General features: G+C 36.1%; 1 protein-coding gene and 1 long non-coding RNA gene across 8 annotated transcripts in view; one reads left to right on the top strand and one right to left on the bottom strand.

Annotated features, from left to right (window-relative positions):
• The window catches only part of CDK6 (cyclin dependent kinase 6), a 124164-nt gene that overhangs the window by 51579 nt on the left and 52060 nt on the right, over positions 1-20525 (bottom strand). The window lies entirely within an intron of this gene.
• The window catches only part of LOC120299336, a 63911-nt gene continuing 49489 nt past the window's right edge, over positions 6104-20525 (top strand). The window contains exons 1-2 of the long non-coding RNA XR_005554392.1: positions 6104-6592; positions 9340-10535. This is a non-coding gene — a long non-coding RNA (uncharacterized LOC120299336). The remainder of the gene's footprint in view (positions 6593-9339; positions 10536-20525) is intronic.

The raw sequence follows: 20525 nt of genomic DNA on the forward strand, positions 1-20525 counted from the left end.
AAACAAGAAAGTCAAGAAGAAACCAGCATGGCTGCACAAAGATCTCTCTGATAAACTGAAAAACACAAAGGACAAATAAAAAAAAAATGGAAAGAGGGACACATAACTAAGGCTGATTATCAGCAGACAGCCAGAACATGCAAAGACGAAGTCAGGAAAGTAAAGGCTCAGAATGAACAAAGGCTTGCAGCAGGAATCAAGGATAATAAAAAAAAGTTTCTTTCATCATATTAATAACAAGAAAAAAGTCAAGGAAACTGTATGTCCATTAAAGAGAGAAGATGGCACAGAAGTAATAAGCAATAGGGAGAAAGCAGAGCTGCTTAACTCATTCTTTGCATCAGTCTTCATACAAAAAAAAACTAATAGCACAACATACCAAAAAAATACCGTGAAAGACAAATGAGAAACAAAAATTAAAATAAGCAAGAAAATGGTAAGAGAACACCTATCCGACCTTGATGACTATAAATCACTAGGACTTGACAGATTTCATCCCAGAGTTCTGAAAGAGCTGACAGATGTTATCTCAGAACTGTTGCACCATATCTTTCAAAAATCCTGGAACACCGGGGAAGTACCTGAGGACTGGAAAAGGACTGATGTGGTTCCCATTTTCAAGAAAGGAAAAGAAAGAGACCCAGGAAACTACAGACCAATCAATCTAACATCAATATCTGGGAACATCCTGGAAAAGGTAATTAAAAAAACTTATCTGCGAACAACTAGAAGCAAACAAAGTTATAACTGATAGCCAGCAGAGGTTTGTTAAAAATAGATTATGCCAAACCAATCTTATTTCATTCATCCACCAGATGGATTTGTAGCTGGCTGATAAACCATACTCAATGAGTAGTTCTCAATGGTACTTCATCCATATGGAGAGAAGTAAGCAGTGGAGTACCACAAGGTTCTGTCTTAGGCCCAGTACTCTTTAATATCTTCATAAATGACTTAAATAAGAGAGTAGAAGGGGAACTCATCAAATTTGCAGATGACACTAAACTGGCAGGAATAGCCAACACCCCAGAAGACAAGCTCAGGATTCAAAAAGATCTTGACAAACATGAGCAATGGGCCCTATCCAACAAAATGAGTTTTAATGTGGAGTAAAGCAAAGTTTGACATTTAGGCAGGAAAAATCTAAGATATAACTACAGATTAGGTGAAACCTGGCTCAAAAACAGTAACTGCGAGAGGGACCTTGGAGTCCTAGTGAATGATCACTTGATTATGAGCTAGCAATGTGCAGCAGCTATTCTGCCTCCAAGGAACTTTTAAACAAAAGAATCAAGCAAACCCAATTTTCTCTAACTTATCAAATAAACAGGCAAGATACCAAACTCACTTCAAAGAAGGAAATTGATAAGGAAGACTATTCATGGATACCAGAGGTACTACTAAAAAGGATTCGTGCATTGTACTTACTAATCTAATTATTTCCAAGCAACACTGCAAAAGTTTAGGTGTTAAAGGTTAACAGAAATATTTCAAACTAAATTCAAAAATTCACAGGGAATTACAGGTAATTCTCGACTTACGACCACAATTGAGCTGAAAATTTCTCTTATTAAGTGAGACATTTGTTTTGTGAATTTTTCCTCAATCAGCTAGCATTGCTATACGTATCTTGCCATCTATTAAATATTCTAAGATGTCTTTAAATGGAGACTCACACAGCAACATCACAGTAGTACAGCCATGTGCCAAATATTCAATGAGCCAAATATTCAATGCGAACTTTGTCACCTAACTCCAAATGACTCTGGATGACTCACAACACACAGAAAGCATTAAAAAAATAATAGGAAACAACAAACAACCCATGAATAACTTAGGCTCATTTAGGCTTCCAAGAGGAATTGGAAGATTGCTTGCAAGTTTCTCTACACATAGAATCTTCATAACATATCCATTAAGGCTCAGTTTGGTTACCTTCATTCTTCCCAAAACGTATGTGTCTTGAAAAAAAATGTTATAAAAAGAAGTTAAAACAGAAACCTATTCATTTCCTTTGATGGGTAAACCAAAACACTAATCAGAATCCTGTGTTATACTTCTAGGAAATCTAAGTTTCTTAGAATGCTAGTGTAGTTCAGAGTATTTATAGGTATATCCGTTCTCTCTCTCTCTCTCTCTCTTTCCACACACACATACATATGTAGTTGGTTTTTTTTAAATAAAGTCTCATGCCCTGAACATGCGTATGCAGCTATTATTCAACAGTGCAGGCGCTCTACAGTTTTTAATCAAGTCAAAAGATGAACTGGGCAATCTACAGTATGGATCTGTACATTCTCCTGATGTATTAGGATACTGGCAAGCTGAAACCTGCCAGGACCAGACTCTGGGCTTGATTAAGCAAACAGTGTTAGCATGTCTTTAAATGAATAATGGGCATTCTTTTAGTTGATTCCACTTAACATTTGGAGGGAGATTCAATCAGAAAATCAGTAGATAGACTCATTCTTTCCAATGGCAGGACCATGCTACACATCCATTCAGGATTTGTGATTTATTTAGTTTTCAGGAAATCAGGATGCTTCTCTCCAGATTATTTCAGGTAATCTGGAGCATTTCCCACCTTAAATTGGCAAAAAACATGCTAGGGTTTTTTCAAAACTGTTGTTGGAAGACGTTAATATGTTACTACAGGCCTTATATTCATACTAGCTTTAGTTGATGCAAAGATTCACCAGTTTAGATCGGTTATCAGATCAAAAAGGCAGCACAGGTATTAACAATAAATTTGATGCCATAAAGGAAGAGTTGTTTTTACATTGCTTAGAAAATAAACTGAGTTACATTTGAGAAACAAGAGGGATCTTGATAAAAAGGAAAGAATAATTACTTCAAAATTTATATTCCTTGGAATTGTTTCTGAATAGGATATGTTCAGTATGTTAAGAATTATGTACGAGATTGCTCTTGTAACATCATACTTCACAAGAGAGGGCAGATTTATACAAGAATGTCTCAATTTAAAGGTAAGCTACAAGCCCTACCTCAATCCTTGATTCTAGCCAAATTATAATTCTTCCATATAAAAGGTAATTAACATTCACGCTATGACTAAACTATAATAAAGTTATTTTAAATGACTTTAAATTGATGCATGAAACCAGCATGCAGCAAACTTCCCTATAACTCAAATCCAAAGAAACAGCTTTTCTGAAATACCTTCTATATAATTCTTGTTTTCTGTCTCTAGAATTCTAAGAGTTCAGCCACTGCTTCTGAAATAAACAACAGTTCATTAATGTCTGATTGAAACTGGTTATAATTTATTTCTGAAAACTTCCTTCATTTCAAAGTTGAAAGTCAAAGATGAATGCAAAGTGCCAGTGAATATTTAAGGTAAAAAGTACCTTTATGTTTTTAGTTCTCATATCCGAGGGCACTGCATCTAGCTAAAGGACAACAAGATAAGAATGATATTGCTAGTTACTAACACGTACCAGATAAAATAACTTTTATGCTACCAATTAATTGACAACATTCTATACATTCCTCAAAGTCAAGAAAATTTTGGCTAAAAAAGGTAGCTACATATGAATTTTCACGAAACAAATTCAAACAAATTTGTATTTTCAAATTCCTTCATAGGGATGAGACCTTTTTTCCTTCCACCTCTTTTACTATAACAGAAATGATCTTTGGAATCCAGAAAGTAAACTCATGTGCTTATAGCTGTTTGCGTTAAAACATGTATCCTTGTATGCTGGCAGGACAGAGAAGTTCTGTAGAAGACTATGGCTGGGAGCCAATGTTTACAATCCTCTTGGTGGGAAATGCAGGGTGAAAGGCTCTTAATGGAGGCCCTGCAAGCCTTTGCTGTTGCCGCCACTGACCTTCTTCCTCAGTTTCAAAGCAATTCTCCAGTTAACCCCTTGGAAAGTGCTGGCACAAGTAACTGAAGAAGGAAATACCTTTCTTTGGAAACCTAGTTGTCCCTTTCCAGGCACAACCTGTCAGATTGTAGCAGAGAGGGAACATTGAGCTTAGAATACACGTCAAATCCCTTGTCAGAGTCACTGCAAAAAGCCCCTCTTGTCCCCAAAAGCTAATTTATCTAGATGTCAGCATCTCACGAGATATCCTGCAAAGTACTGTATACAGCTCCCAGCTGTAACAATGGACTTCAGTTTGCAAGGACTATGAAGTGGCAAACTGAGTCTGCAGGAGAGAAAGTACCATTCCATATATGAAGAAAACGGGGGGGGGGGTGGCTACCAAATCAGCATTGTTTGAGTTGAGAGCTGTGATTCCTCCTCCTGGTATAGTCTTATCAAAAGAATCACACTGGCTGGCATCAAGAGATGTTCAGTGCACAGTAAACTTAGCTATATTTCAAAGATTTTCAGTTTCTTTTCTTTTTAGAGAATTGTTAGTGATTGATGTTTTTTCCAAATTTCAAGAAATTTGTATTCAAGAATAGATTTGTCATGTTTTCCATGGCTTTTCCAAAAGGAAATTTCTTCCTACATGTTGCTTTGGCGTCCACCCAGCTCCAGCCATCTTCATGGAAAGTTCCTATGCTTTAAAAGCTACCTGCCACATTATCTTTTAACAAGTAGTCCATTATTTAATGATATGCCAACTGAAACTACATTTATGAAATACACTGTAAGATAGATGAACTTGTACCAGAAAATGTTTTCACTCTGCCTGGTTCCTTCTTCTACCATGCATTCTCTACAACAATGTTATCATATTTCACAGACTTTTTTTTTTTGCTAGTCACACTGATTTTGTTTTTGATCCAGACAGCACACAAATATTACAAATAAATGAGATTTACAAAGAGGCCAACATTTAAGCATTTGTAAATCTGCATCTCCAAATAAGATAGAACATTGTTTTGAACCTCTGGGCTTAGGTACCTCTGTTTCCAATGAATAAATAATATATTATTGACAAATATCAAACAAAATGTTAATTTCTGCCTTTGATCAGCATAATTAAAATGTTCTATTGAATTCAGCATTGCTTATATCTAGAGAGTCAAATATAATCTTTGCATATCTATTGAAAGTATTAAGGATTAAAACTGGAATTATTAAAACTGTTCTCCATAGCTGAGTAGTTACTGATTCACTGAGATATGATCTTTAACTTCTTTTTTATGGTCAACATTGGTTTAGAACAGTGTTTCTCAAACTTAGCAACTTTAAGATGTCTTAACTTCAACTCCCACGCTTGCTGGGGAATTCTGGAAGCTGAAATTCATACTTCATAAAGTTGTTGAGTTTCATAAACACTAATCTAACGTATCCCTTCGCTCCTAGTGTCAGCTTATTATTAAAAGCCATATATTCCTGGATACTACTGAAGTTGGCAATCTTACATGTACTTCAAACAAGGGCTTGTTAAATCTTCCCCATTTTAGAGATAATCCAATCCAGATTAAACTTTCAGTTTTGTTTTCCTCTATCTAAACTTGCAGTTTAAATAGCTATGCAGTACTTCAGATTTGTTTTGTGATGCGTTATGAGCCTGTTTTTCCACAATAGGAAATACTATTAGCCTTGCTTTTTGTGTTTGCTCAGGGTACATGATTGTGTTCTTGTATGTGCATGTGTATTAATAATCACTCAGCATACTGTAAAATTTTCATTTGACAAAGCCTCAATTGCTTAACCATGAAGAATGGACAAAATAGAAAAACTGTATCAGAGTTCTCTATTATAGTATTTCCTATTTATACCCCAAGCAACTATATCACCATCACAGTCTTTTTATTACATCAGCAAAATCTAACTTATTTTGCTTCATTGATGAGTTTAAAAAGGAGTAGTATTCATTTCATCTAGGAATCCCCTAAAGGCAGCTGTTGCTGGGGAGTCTTGCATTTTTTGCATTTTTCTTCCTTAATATTATGCAGCTACAAAACAGCACAAGCAACATCAAGTATCATTTTACCCAATTTTGCATGCATTGTACCATTTTATTTATTACAACATAACCAACACACATACACACATGTGTACATATACTGATCCTCTCCATACTCTGCATATAGTTAACATTGTATAACTGGAGCCAAAATATACACAGCTAAAAGGAATGTTACAGGGGGCCTCTCTTACTGAACAAAGCAGGCTCAGTTTGGCTCTTTTTCTCTAGCACTACCACATCCGCACATCATTAGCTGGAAAATTCCAGATATATGCTGTAATTTTTGAGCTCCCCCCCCCCTCCAGATGCCATTCCCCTTCTCTTCTCTCCCTTCCCTTTCCTTATCTGTCGCTGCTTCTTTGGTTCTTTGCCAGCTGTGATCAACAATTAATACAACCAAAGGAGGGGGAAGAAAGTAGAGAACACTCCCTGGCAACTGGCACAGCCTCACAGGAAATACCAAATAAAAACTTTATTATGTATTGTTTAACTATTTTGTTTGCCTGTAGGCCACCCTGCTATTGGTGTAATTCAGCAAGACACGGTCTGTCTGGACGAGCTGCGCACAGACTCATTGTTTGCAGGATCTATCATGCACAATCCTTTAGTAGAGCATGTGGCCCCACTAAAGAAAGAGGCGTGGTAGGCCAGGGTTCCTTTTCATTACCCAGCTAGTGACCAAATGTTAAAACGGGTGAGTAACCTTTTAATATTCATGTCATTAATTTACCTTTCCCCTTTAATGATGGAGATCCTCATAAAAAGACACAGGAAAAGCCCAAGTAGCCAAGGACTAAAAAAAAAAAAAAAAGAGCTCTCCCCCTCCTCTCCTGCTCTCCCATCTGCTTGCTCTTGGGGATGTGGAAATTACCAAGATAACTATTATGCATGGCTGTAAGCTGAACAGTAGAGTGAATTCCAAGCCTTAGAACTATGTCTATGGCATAGACCTGAATGTATTAATTAGTCTGGTATTTTAAACAGATGTCTTTTTGTCATGTCCCAAAAATAATAGCAATAGAAGATTAAAATTATTTTCATCAACATGCCATTACAACAAATAAGCTTCCTCATCTTAATCAACTGACTAATCAATAGCTGCATTCAGCTATTCTTTCAGATTCGAAAATGCAAGAGACTTGCTTTTTTCTTGGAAGCAATCTCTGGCCAATATCTAATTCAGTTAACATGACAATCTCTACACTTGAGTAAGTGAAATAATTTTTAGGGTCTCCACTGTTGAGCATTGGAATATGGCCAACATTACAGAACAGCATAAATGTCCTTATATTCTTCATCTTAATCTGCAAGGCCACAAGGCCTCTGTCCCCTACATTCTCAAAGGAACATTTACTGATCTATTTGTTAGAAAATATGAGAAACACAACAATATTAATTTATAGCTTTGCAATATCTATTCAATCACATGGCTTTAAAAATCTTCCTACCTCAGTTTGCTACTAAATTTGTGCAATAGCCAAAAAATATTAATTACTTTTCAATAAGTAAATGCTTTCCATTTAATAATAGGAACATACTATTACAGTATAATGATGGCAGTAACTTACAAAATGTAGTAAATAAAATTATAAGATTCCCCCCCCCCTTAATTCTCTATTTCAGCAATAGAGAGAGCCAAAAAGGGCCAGTTTGCTTTAGTGATTAAGGCACCTGACTACAAACCTGGAAACAATGAATTCTAGGCCTACTTTAGTCATATAAACTGGCTGGGAGGTTGTGGGCCAGTCATTCTCTCTCAGCCGAACTCATATCACAGGTTTATTGTTGTGGGAAAAATAGGTCGAAGAGATGTTTAGCTCATACCTTCAATTATTTATACAAATAATAAAAGCGGAATAAAAAAATCTATTTTTTCCCCTAAAAGATGGGGAGGGGGGAGGAACAGTGAGGAAGGGAAGGAGAAAACACCAAAGGGAGATTTTTGATGCTCCCTGCCAGCTTCCTAATAGAAAATTCAACAGGGAAGTTGGACAGAAAGTCCTTCCTGTCTCACTACTTTTTTGCCCAGCCATGATCATTCAGTTTGTTTAGGTAAGAAAATATCTCCTAAACGTGACACAACGGGGCATGGGTTTCTAATAAATGTTAAAGCTCCACCTGAGCATGTAGCACATTGTTTTCGAATACAGGGAACAGTGAATCATAATAGAACAATTCATATTTTGAAGATAATTCTGGGTGTCAACCTATAAAAACTCAATGTCTTTTAAAAATATCAGAAACAAGAATTGAAACAAACTCCTTTTTATTACAATCCATATCTATTACATCTTGTTATTTTTAATAAGCTTTCCAGAGGTATTATAAGATTGGGTGGCTATAAATTTCTAAATAAATAATGAACAAATCTGTATTATTAGAAAAATATCTATTATTAGAAAAAATTCTCTAAAGAAAGGCTTCCCATTCTTCCCTTGTCTTGTACACATACACACTGCAGAAAAAGGGTGGGATGCAAAAGCAAAAGGTATGGACAAAATTCCATATCATTTTTTTTTCTCCCCCAGAAGTTCCCACTTGTTTTTAACTATTAGGAATGTCTTGTAACTAGGTTTAAAAAACTAAAACAGAAATATTCCTTGTTGGACACCCACCTTTTAGAACAAAGTACATCATTTGTGTCATTAATTGTTAATCTGAGCTATTATATTTCACATATTCACTGGGAAAGAATTTCAACTATGCAGTACAAAAAGAATTAGTGATCTAAAGAAAATGGGCACTTTATGAACAATTAGAAGACTCACAATTTTAAATATCGCATCTCCCATATTTAAGCTAAGAGAACAATGTCTCGACAATACTCAGGAGATATTTCAACAAAATTAGTATTTCTTTCTTTGCTTCTCATGCCAGTTATTACTCAGTTTTGTTTTAACAAAAATTTTAATTTTTCTTCTCTTTCAAGATGGTGAACTCTTAGCACACAAAACAGAAATGCATTTTATACTGACAAAGTAGTACTGGAATATTATGTACAAACACTGAAGTATTGCACCAATGTTTTGCAAGGTGTTGGATTATCTCTTATCAACTCAACAGGCAAGATTACAGCATTCTGGCTGAGAAGAACAGTGATTTTAGCCTAAATTGTTTAGAAGACACTATAATAACAAGATGACAACAGTCAGTCTTGCCTGATCACAGAAAAGCTAAGCAGGGAATAAACAAATACCACGAAATACATGGTTAAAAAACTAAGTTAGGAAAAGAAATAAAATAAAATAAAATTAACAGGAATCAAGCTTGACTCAAGAAAATCTTTTATATTGTCAAAGCTCACTATGAGAGTATCTGAATGCAAATTCTAGTGATTTAATTAATTAATTAAATCAATTACCCTTATTTAATTTTTTTTCATTTTTATTAATTATTATTATCCATTATTTATTTATTTATTTATGGTTGTCCATTTCACAGAAAGTGACTCTGGATGGTATAGAGCAGAGGTCCCCAACCCCAGGTCCATGGACCGGCACCAGTCTGAGGCATGTCAAAACCGGACTGCGCAAACAAGCGAAGCCCCATCCGTGGGATGCAGACAGCACATGAAACCATGCCCCTTCCAGCCTGCAGAAAAACTTCTTTCCACGGAACCGGTCCCTGGTGCCCCAAAGGTTGGGGGGCGCTGGTATAGAGCAAAAAATATGAAAACAATAAACAGGTCAAAAGCAAACAAATTTAAAGTAAAAAGAGCATAAAATACATAGGATCCCTTGAGGTCCTTAAATCAGGTGACTTAGCCAGGTTCTGAGGGACTTCCAGAAAATAAGTAGGGATGGAAATCACTTCATTTCAGGGCAGGAAAGGAGAATGTTCCATAAGGCAGGCGTCATGGAAGAGATGGCCCAATATAATTCCCTGACAAATGGACCTATAGCATGTCTTTCTTGCCAGATCTGATGGAATGGGCAGATGGAAATTAGAAGAGGTTATCTCTAAAAATAACTTGGTTCCATGCCACAAAGGCTTTAAAGGTTTAAACCAGCATCCTGAACTGGACCTGGAAACAAACTGCCAGCCAATGCATCTTACAGAACAGAGGTATAACATATTATAGAAGCACACATAAATGCTCATGCTGCTGAATATTGCACCAGCTGAAGCTTCCTGATACTCTTCAAGGGTAGTCCCATGTTACAGCAATCCAAACAGGAGGTGACTAAGCCATGACTGATTGTACACAGAGCCGCTTATTCCAGAAATGAGTGCAACTCATGCACAATACAAAGCTGTGCAAAGTCATTCTTAACCATAATCACCACCTGTTCTCATGAGGAATCACGAGGCTAGAGCACCCCCAGATTGTGCACCAGTGCTATCTTGGACCATACAACCTTATCCAGTACCAAAGATGGCATCATTAAATAATTATATGCTAATCCATCAGTTATTTCCCTGATGTAGAAAAATAATTTTACTGTCAGATCTGCCATCATATCACTTCAGCCCTGCTTTGCTTTGATGGCATTCTGCCATAAAGGGAGGGAGGAGTAAAGGGATATAAGGAGGGGGGAATACCAGTATAACAGGAACCAGAGTTGCTAGCCCAGAACAGAGCTTGGCAGATCCAAGGACACAAGCATGAGAATGGAATGCAAACCTCCACCAAAGAGGTACCAAACTTTAGGACTGTTACCAAAATACCTAGTTTGAATACCATTGGACTGGCCCGGGAGAAAGGAAAAGCACTGGTTTATATGGGAATATTCATATCTGGTTTTGCTTACGCTGTAACCACTTGGCTTTAGTAAAAGTATACCTTTTGTTACAAATAGAGTCAAAGGTCTTTCTTTCCTAAATGCCCAAGCTGGGACAGGCCTGACATTTACATAGTAGTTAATTTAATCAAGAAAATAATATACCTGAAATATTCTAGAGTTCAACAACAAGCACTGAAGCACAGTATAAAGCTATTGCATTATAAGCAAACTACTAATTAGCTGGGAAGGAAGAGTTTGTTCCTTGGATTTAGTCTAAGCACCCTCTTCACAAACCATTGTTTTTGTTTTCCACCATTCCTGACTTAAATTAAAAGAAACTAAATAAATCAATTATAAGCATATCAATAGATTTCTTGTCTTCTATATTACTATCAAATTAGTATTATTATATAATCTGCTATAAACTATTCAGCATGCAAAACTTTTTATATTTTTAATTAGTTTATCAACAAGAGATATACTACTGTTTTCTAAAACAGTCCTTTTAATCTGGTGCTCTTCAGATAAGTGGTCCTCTCAGAATTTCTACTTAGCAGCAGTTTACTAAATAAAGATAATTCACAAAGCTCAGAAAAGGTTCAGATGTTTACCTTGCTTATAAAATTAGGAAGGGGTGCATGCATTAATAATAGGTATCTCCTTTATATTCTTATATCTTTATTTAAACTTGGCTTACAATAAATAACATTTTATTTTTCTCTTTCACTTATCTGTAACCATTTATTTCAATGCCCAGCTTTTCTTGTTGGATATTAACTAGTTTTTTAATGTAAAATGGATTTTACATATAATTACTTATCAAAATGCTTTTATTATGTTTCATATTCCAATTGCTTATGGAGTTTCCTTCAAGGTAATTATTTTGTACAACTGATTTCTACAAGATTCTGGATAGTATCTTACACTCAGTAGTCTTGGGATGTCTTGGTGCTCCAAATAGGAATGAAACTGGGCCTTCAAAATACACATTTAAACTTTTATTATTTGGCAAGGGTTAATGTGGGTTAATATATTTTAAATATGTACTGTGATTAGTATAGGTGCGGAAAATTCCTCATTAGAAGTATTTACTTCATTACAGGAGACATGATGGCATAGTGGTTAGAATACAGTATTGCAGGCTAATTCTGCCAACAGCTTGCAGTTTAATCCTCACAGGCTCAAGGTTGACTCAGCCTTCCATTCTTCCGAAATCAATAAATTGAGGACCCAGATTGTTGGGGGCAATATGCTGACATTGTAGATCACTTAGAGAGTGTTGTAAAGTGCTATGAAGCAGTATATACCGTATTTTCCGGTGTATAAGACGACTCGGCGTATAAGACGACCCCCGACTTCGGAGAAGATTTGCAGGGTTTAGGAAGTCGTCTATACGCTGGAAAATACGGTAATCCTAATGCTATTGTTATCATACTGTATTTAAATTATAAAATAATTTATAAAAATAAATTATAAAAATATTTTTTAAAAATATATAAAATATTTTAATATAAATTATAAATGTTAAATGATAGAGGAGTCCTCTTTAAGCTGCTGCTGTTCAGAAATATTAGGATTACACTTCCCCAAGTGCCTAGCTACAACATCTGCCATGCTGGCTGTAGGTTGGGAAGTTGTAAAAAAAATCCCAACATTTCAGGATCACATCAAATTATAGAAGACAGAAATTTGAAATACTTTGGGGGACCGAAAACTATTTAGAATCACTGGTAACTTCTTTCCTTCCAAAGTGAATAAGAATGGGGAGATGGGAAAGACAACAACAAATTAATCAGTGTTCCAATGTTGTATCACAGCTCTATTCCTTCTCCTATCTAACTCTGCTGGGTCTCCCAAGTCCCCAAAGAAATTAACTAATCTTGTGTGTTTCTTAAGAATGGCTAGTATTTTAGGACAAAATTATTCATTTTCATTAACACTTATAATAATATTAAACATTAATTATTCTTAGCACTGTCTGGATATAGGTATTTTTAGACAAAATTACCTTGTTCTAAATATAATACTAATATGTCACATTGCCTCCAAAAGAAAATTTAAAATTACAATGCATGCAAGGATTCTTTAAAGTTCCTGCTCCTTACCCAAATTCAAATAGCAGTAATTGAAAACTGAGCTTTCTTTCACAGTCTAGTAAAAACTAGCTTTCTGTAACTGGGATATGTACGGACTTTGGTCCATTTAACAAGGTCAGACTGTTTATTCTTGACCAAATTCTTTCCCACTGTAAAAAGGTACTTTGAAATGCCACATTCCACAGGCAGCGCCAGTAAGTCACTGAAGCATATTTTCCCACAAGAACTGATACGATAGGGAGGCCTTATTTAAAATTTCTGCTGCTTCAGTGATTTGAGGTAGAGAAAACATATAGTGTCACAAATAGTTGAAAGTATCCATGCCTCTGTTGCATTAAGTTTTTCAAATGGTGTACTCCTTAGTGAATGAAATGGAATGCCAATACAACAAATAAAAGAAAATTTCAATAAAAGACTAAAATGCAAATAAACTGAGTATTTACACACTGCAGCATATATGTCATTCAGCAGTATAAGATTGATTACTAATCCTTTATTTGATATATTTTAATTACAGTACCTTTTCAATGTTTAGGGTGTTTTAAATTTGAAAGTTTTAATATGAGTAAACCAATATAGGAAAAGTGTTTTTATTTTTTTCAATTCTTATCCAAATAAATATGTCTACATAAATATGCTATATGATAGAAGCCCATAGCAAGCCCAAAACAGGGATGAAAAGCCAGCCATAGGAGGAGGGGATTTTTAGCCATATGAAACAATCTGAACACATTTTATAGCAATACATTACATTTGTATTAAATCAGTATTTTTGGCATTGCATTGCATATTAAGCTTGTATCAATTGGATGCATTAACTTATTTTGAAGTTGCACTGAAATCTTTGTACATAAAAGCAAACAATAACTCAGCTTTCAAAAATGACACTGAATAGCTATGAGCTTTTGATGGCAATGTGACTGCCTCTGAAGACTATCTGCTGGGAGATTTCTGTGCTTCCTTGTACAGTTATTTGCCCATTGTGAAAACAGACTGTTGAACTACATGAAACGTACTAGTACCGCTCTCCTACCTGCTTAATCTTTTTCTCCAAAGGCAAAATTAAATGATATTAAAATGTTACTAACCTTCTTGCCACTAATATTTATTTATTTACTTACCTATTTCCCCCTTTCCCTACCCTAATGCATCCCTAGAAATCTGGATACCTACTTAAATAGAATACCTACTCAAGGATGTAATGACAAAACACATATTATTATCTAAGTGGGTAATATGAAATGTTTGTAAGTGAACAACCAAGCTCAAAGAACACCAAGAATTCACAACTATGAACTAAATGTATTTTCTTCCATATACCCTTGAGGGTCTCCAATATTTATTCACCTCCACTGAAAATGTTGCCCATATATTCATACTCTTTATTAATGATTTGGCAATTGTATGAGGGCAAGTACTCTTATCTTATGACTGCAAGAATCTTTGCTGAAGAATTCTGTCAAAGGCTGTTTGAAACTCCAAACATACTATGTTGAGAGATCATTTGCTTAATAATAATAATAATAATAATAATAATAATAATAATAATAATAATAATAATAATAATCCCCCAGTGAGGCACTACCTTGACGTGGTTGTGGGGCTTGTGTACTCTGAGGAAGATGAGAGCTATGCCAGAGGTTCAACCATACTGGACAGGTCTCATCAGAGGAGTCAGACAAAGAGTGTCTCTCCCATAAAAAATATGGTGAGACGTAAATTTCAGAATGCCATACCGGCTCGGACGTCGCCCGGGTTAACAAGGTCCGCGCTAGATATCGGAGTTCCTGGATATCTGGTGAAAAATGGGTTACAGGACTCAGGACTGTTGGCTGAGCAACCAGGGCCAGCAGCTGCAGAACTACTGGAAGAAAAGATGTTTACCCGTCGCAGATACACAGTGATTGAAAACAAAGAAATAATGATCTGTTACTACTGATCAAGTCCAACAAGAAGAGGATATCTAAAACGAATGCACCAGTTGTGGAAAGAACAACATCCAGAATCAGAAATAACAGAACAGAGACTAGCAGATCAACGCCGATTTATAACACGAAATAAAGTATTCACAGAAACAGAATTGGACGAACTGCAAAGGTTTACCCAGGGCAAAGAAATCAAAGCCTTACCAGAAGTAATTCAGAATGTAGAGGCAAACCAGGGGGAGTTGGCAGTGAAGGAATCCAGCAGAGATATACAACTGTTCTCATTTGGAAACCAGGCACCTCTTGCTCAGGAAGAACAAAACCCTCTAACTAAAGAAATAAAAGAATTGAAACAAAGAATAGCTGAGCATCTAGAACAGCACAAAAACAACAGAATAAAGCTACCTGCATTGAAGCTTGTTCCAAAGAAACAGCTAGCACAAGCATTAAAAGATGCAAATACTGCAATATCAAGTATAAGCACCAATTCACTGCAAGAAACAAACCAACTAATGTACAGCACAGCTGCAGTTATAACAGAATACCTGGGATGCAAAATCAACAAAAAAGAAAAACAAACAGTGCACCAGAAAAATGGAAGGTTAGACTAGAAAATAAGATCAGCAAGTTAAGATCACATGCAAGCAAGCTAGAACAGATGAAAGAAAAGAAGCTGAAGAACAAGAAGACCAAAGAATACCTAATCAAGAAATACCACTTAGAAACAAGGAAGATCAAGGAAGCACTGGAAATAATAAAGCAACAAATAACAGCTATAGCCAGGAAAATCAGTAGATATGAAGCTCGAATTGCAAACTATAGGCAGAACCTCCAATTTCAATCCAATCAGAAACGTTTCTACCAATCCATCAATGGAGAAACTGCAAGGAATCAGTCAGTACCTGACAAGGAAGAAACAGTGCAGTTCTGGAAGCAGATATGGGATAACCCAAAGAAATACAACAAGGATGCGGCTTGGTTAAAAGAGGTGGATGCAAATAAAACAGAAGTTGAAATGAAAGAACTAGTAATAACAACAAAAATGGTAGAAAAAAGAGCAAAGAAAATCAAAAATTGGTCAGCACCAGGTGAAGATGAACTGCATGGGTTTTGGTTGAAACATCTAACTGTTATACACCCACTCATTGCCAAACAGTTCAACAATATACTACAAGGAGGAGAAATTGAAAAGTGGCTAACAACTGGGAAAACCTACCTAATAATGAAAAATCCAGCAAAAGGGGCAACACCAGGTAACTACAGGCCAATTACCTGCTTACCAACAACTTTCAAATTACTAACTGGTGTGGTAGCTGATGCAGTGCAACAGCATCTAGTTGAAAACAATCTCTTTCCACCTGAGCAGAAAGGAAACCGCCCCAATAGCAGAGGAACAAAAGATCAACTCCTAATAGACAAAATGATCTTGGAAAACTGCAAGAGAAGGAAGACCAACCTGAATGTGGCATGGATTGACTACAAAAAGGCATTTGACTCTCTGCCACATGATTGGATAATAAAGTGCCTAGAAATAACAGGAGTCAGTAGAAACATCAGAAAATTTGTGCAAAGATCGATGGCACAATGGAAGACACAGTTGCAGATCAATGGTGAGAGGTGGGAGAGGTTAATATCAAGAGAGGAATATTTCAAGGAGATTCATTATCACCATTACTATTTGTTATTGCACTGTTTCCTCTGTCAACAATACTGAATAACTCAGGACATGGCTATCAAACATCAAAAACATCTGCCAGACTATCCCACCTCCTTTACATGGATGATCTGAAGCTGTATGGAAAAACATCATCTGAAATAGAATCGCTGCTCAACACTGTCCGTATATATAGCCAAGATATTGTAATGGAGTTTGGCTTGGACAAATGTGCCACACTTACTATCAAACAAGGAAAAATAGTGAAAACTGAAGGAATCAAGATGCCCCACGAAAATAACATTAAGAGTCTGGATGAGGAAGAGTACTACAAATACTTGGGTATCCTTCAAGCTGACAACATCAAGCACACTGAAGTCAAGAAAAAGATTAGAGGTGAATACATCAAGAGAGTGAAGAAGATCTTAAAATCCAAACTCAATGGAGGAAATACCATAAAGGCAATCAACACCTGGGCAATCCCAGTTATTAGGTACACAGCTGGAATAGTGGACTGGACTCAAGCAGAACTAAAAGCAATGGATAGGCAGACCAGAAAAATAATGACAATGAATCATGCCCTTCATCCACGCAGTGACATTGATAGACTTTATCTACCAAGGCAAATAGGTGGGCGTGGAATGCTACAAGTACATCAGATGGTTGAAGAAGAAAAAATGGCTTTGGAAGAATATCTGAAGAACAATGATGAAGATGCACTGAAATTAGTATATCAGGAAGGCTTACTGACCAAACTGGCCTACAAGAAAGACCAAATGAAGAACAGAATAGAGGCATGGGAAGACAAAGCACTACATGGCCAATACATTAAAAAAATAGCTGGGAAAGCAGATAATAACAAGACCTGGCAATGGCTAAGAGCAGGAAAATTGAAGAAAGAGACCGAGGGACTAATTCTGGCTGCACAAGACCAAGCCTTAAGGACAAATGCATACAAAGTCAAAATTGAGAAGACAGCAACAGACAGTAAGTGCCGCCTATGCAAAGAAGCTGAAGAAACAGTGGACCACTTGGTAAGCTGTTGCAAGAAGATTGCACAGACTGATTACAAGCAGCGGCATGACAAAGTAGCAACAATGGTGCATTGGAAGATCTGCAAAAAATATCATTTGCCTGTAAGCAAAAACTGGTGGGATCATAAAATAGAGAAAGTCATAGAAAATGATAAAATTAAACTGCTCTGGGACTTCAGAATTCAAACAGACAAGCACCTGCAACATAACACCCCAGACTTAACAATTGTCGATAAGAAAGACAAAAAAGTCTGGATAGTGGATGTGGCAGTGCCTGGAGATAGCAGAATAGAAGAGAAAGAACTGGAGAAGATAACAAAATACAAAGACCTACAAATAGAAATAGAAAGACTGTGGCAAAAGCAAGCAAGGGTAGTACCAATAGTATAGGCTCCTTGGGTGCAATCCCAAAACAACTGGAGCACCACTTGAACACCATTGGCATTGACAAATTCGCTATTAGTCAATTGCAAAAGGCGGCCTTATTAGGAACTGCTTCCATCCTGCGACGATATCTGTAATACCATCAAACATCCACATCTGCCTATCCCAGGTCCTGGGTAAGGACTCGATAGGTAGACAAAATGCCAAATCCAGTCTGAACATCTGGCTGACTGTGCGATGATCGATAATAATAATAATAATAATAATAATAATAATAATAATAATAATAATAATAATAATAATAATAATAATAATAGTAAAGTTGGAAGGGACCTTGGAGGTCATCTAGTCCAACCCCCTGCTCAGGCAGGAAACCCTACACCATTTCGGACAAATGGCTGTCCGGTCTCTTCTTAAAAACTTCCAGTGTTGGAGCATTTACTGCTTCTGGAGGCAGGTTGTTCCACTGATTAATTGTTCTCACTGTCAGAAGTTTCTCCTTAGTTCTAGGTTGCTTCTCTCCTTGATTAGTTTCCACCCGTTGCTTCTTGTCCTGCCTTCAGGTGCTTTGGAAAATAGCTTAATTCCCTCTTCTTTATGGCAGCCCCTGAGATATTGGAATACTGCTATCATGTCCCCCCTTGTCCTTCTCTTCGTTAAACTAGACATACCCAATTCTAGCAACCGTTCCTTATATGTTTTAGCCTCCAGTCCCCTAATCATCTTTATTGCTAAAACAGGATTTCCCTTTCAGAATCCATATTTATTTTTCAGCAAGGTGTGTTTCTTTATGTGCTTAGTTATGTTTTCTTTGATTATCGCTTCTACCAATTTGTCCAGAACAGATACTGAACTGACTGGACTATAATTTTTTTCCTGAGTCTTTTTTTTAAAAAAAATTGGGACTCACATTGACTACTCCCACTACTCTGGTATTGAGATCTAGCTGAGGATAACTTGCAAGCTAAGTGCGAATTGAAGATAGGGGTCAAATGTCTTCTTACTGAAAACAAGCGTCACTCATAATGAATCAAAGAGCAGCAGTACATCTGCCTGAGTTCAGTTATGTGAATTTCAAAATTTTCCACTCGCATAGTACACTGATCAGCATGACATATAATATTTTTTCTAATCATATTTCTAATGCAGCGTGAAAATATATTATCAAGTCTTGCTTTGACAGTTATCTTCGTAGTTCATAAATTGCCATACAGTTACTGAAAAAGTGAATCACACAATTACCTCTTAGACTATTTAATTTGTCAAAATTTCAGAAAGTTGCACCACTAATTTTTCCAGATAATTTCTAGAATTGCTGTCTTGAGAACTGCACTGATTTCAGTCAACAGAAAAATTGCAAACAATTAAGCAGGTTCCAGAGTAAATGAAAATGCTACAGTAATATAGAAGCAGCACTCCCATCTAATTTTTCTGTGTCTCCCATATCCCCAAAGAAATTATACAACCTTGCGTGCCTCTTGAAAGTGGTTAGTATGGGGGGGGGGCAAATATATTCATTTTCATGAATACTTATGTTAATGTTACACACTGATGTTTCCCAGTTGGGTAATGAATTGTCTGCAAGAAAACAATCAAGGACCCCACAATTGCTAAACATTCAAATTGCAATCATGATAAGGATGGTGTATTGGTCACAAATGCAAGTATAGCACTTTTTTCAAAGTTACCGTAACTCTGAACTATCATTAAGTGATTGATTGTATAGGTCAAGGACTATCAGTATGTGGTCTGGAAAAAAATAGGATTGTAGGCTAGTCTTTACAAAGCATCAGATTTGTGACATACAAATTTAACAAATAAACCAGCAAAGAAACAAAAAATGTCCCTGAATGAAGCACAAAACCATATGCCAGATGAAAATACTTCTTTTAAAATCCTCAGACCTTCTGCAAGGCCTTTGCTCCAAGCTACTTTTAAAATCATGTTCACAAATATCAGGGTCAATATTATAAAATGTGGCAATGAGGAAGTTTACCAGAATTTGATTCACAAAGCTTCTAACTTAAGCATTGTATAAACTACCTTAGTTTTTGATTAAATATTAATCAGAAATAAAGAAATAGTTGATTATTTATAAAACCATAAATAGTTTAAGGCCAGCTATTTGAAGGTCAATTTCTCTTACGGAAACCAGCCCAACTATTACAAAAAAGTTGTCTTCTTTGTCCAGGTATAGCTAGTTGAGACAAAGTCTTCTAGGCAATGATGCCAGCTATATGGAATTCACTCTCTTCTTCAGAGTTCAGGTAAATGGCCAAGATATTCATATTTTGCTAGACAACATTTAAAAATTATATTAAACTTTGTATCCTGCTGTTACAAATGATTTTAACTATCTGTTTTTAAAAAACAGTTTTACATTTTTATTTGGCTGATATTTTTCTAAAATTAATTTTATGTTCTTGGTCTTCTCTTAAGGATTAAAATCTAGGTCTCCTTGTTCCTATCCAGCACCTAGTTCAACCTCTACACTGCCCTGGCTCTCATTGTTCACATATGCTATCTAACTGATAACTATCTAAATGACAAAATATGTAACTTCTAAAAGAACAAATGTATAAAGCTGGGGCAATCAAATACAATGACCCTATTGGGGCCATTATTCTTATTTCAAAGATAGGAACAGAGCAATCCTAAAAAACATCTCTAAAGATTTAGGCAGGTTCATGTGAGGAGAAAAAATCTTCAAAATATTTTTATGGCTTTAGAGACGAGTCATGTTTCTGTCTTTTTTTTGCTATTAAAAACTTCGCTACTGCTATTAAAGTGCCTTATGACTATTATTCCTT

The sequence above is a fragment of the Crotalus tigris genome, unplaced genomic scaffold (genome assembly GCF_016545835.1).
Source record: "Crotalus tigris isolate CLP2741 ecotype Arizona unplaced genomic scaffold, ASM1654583v1 scf7180000024292.1016931, whole genome shotgun sequence".
Lineage (NCBI taxonomy): Eukaryota > Metazoa > Chordata > Lepidosauria > Squamata > Viperidae > Crotalus > Crotalus tigris.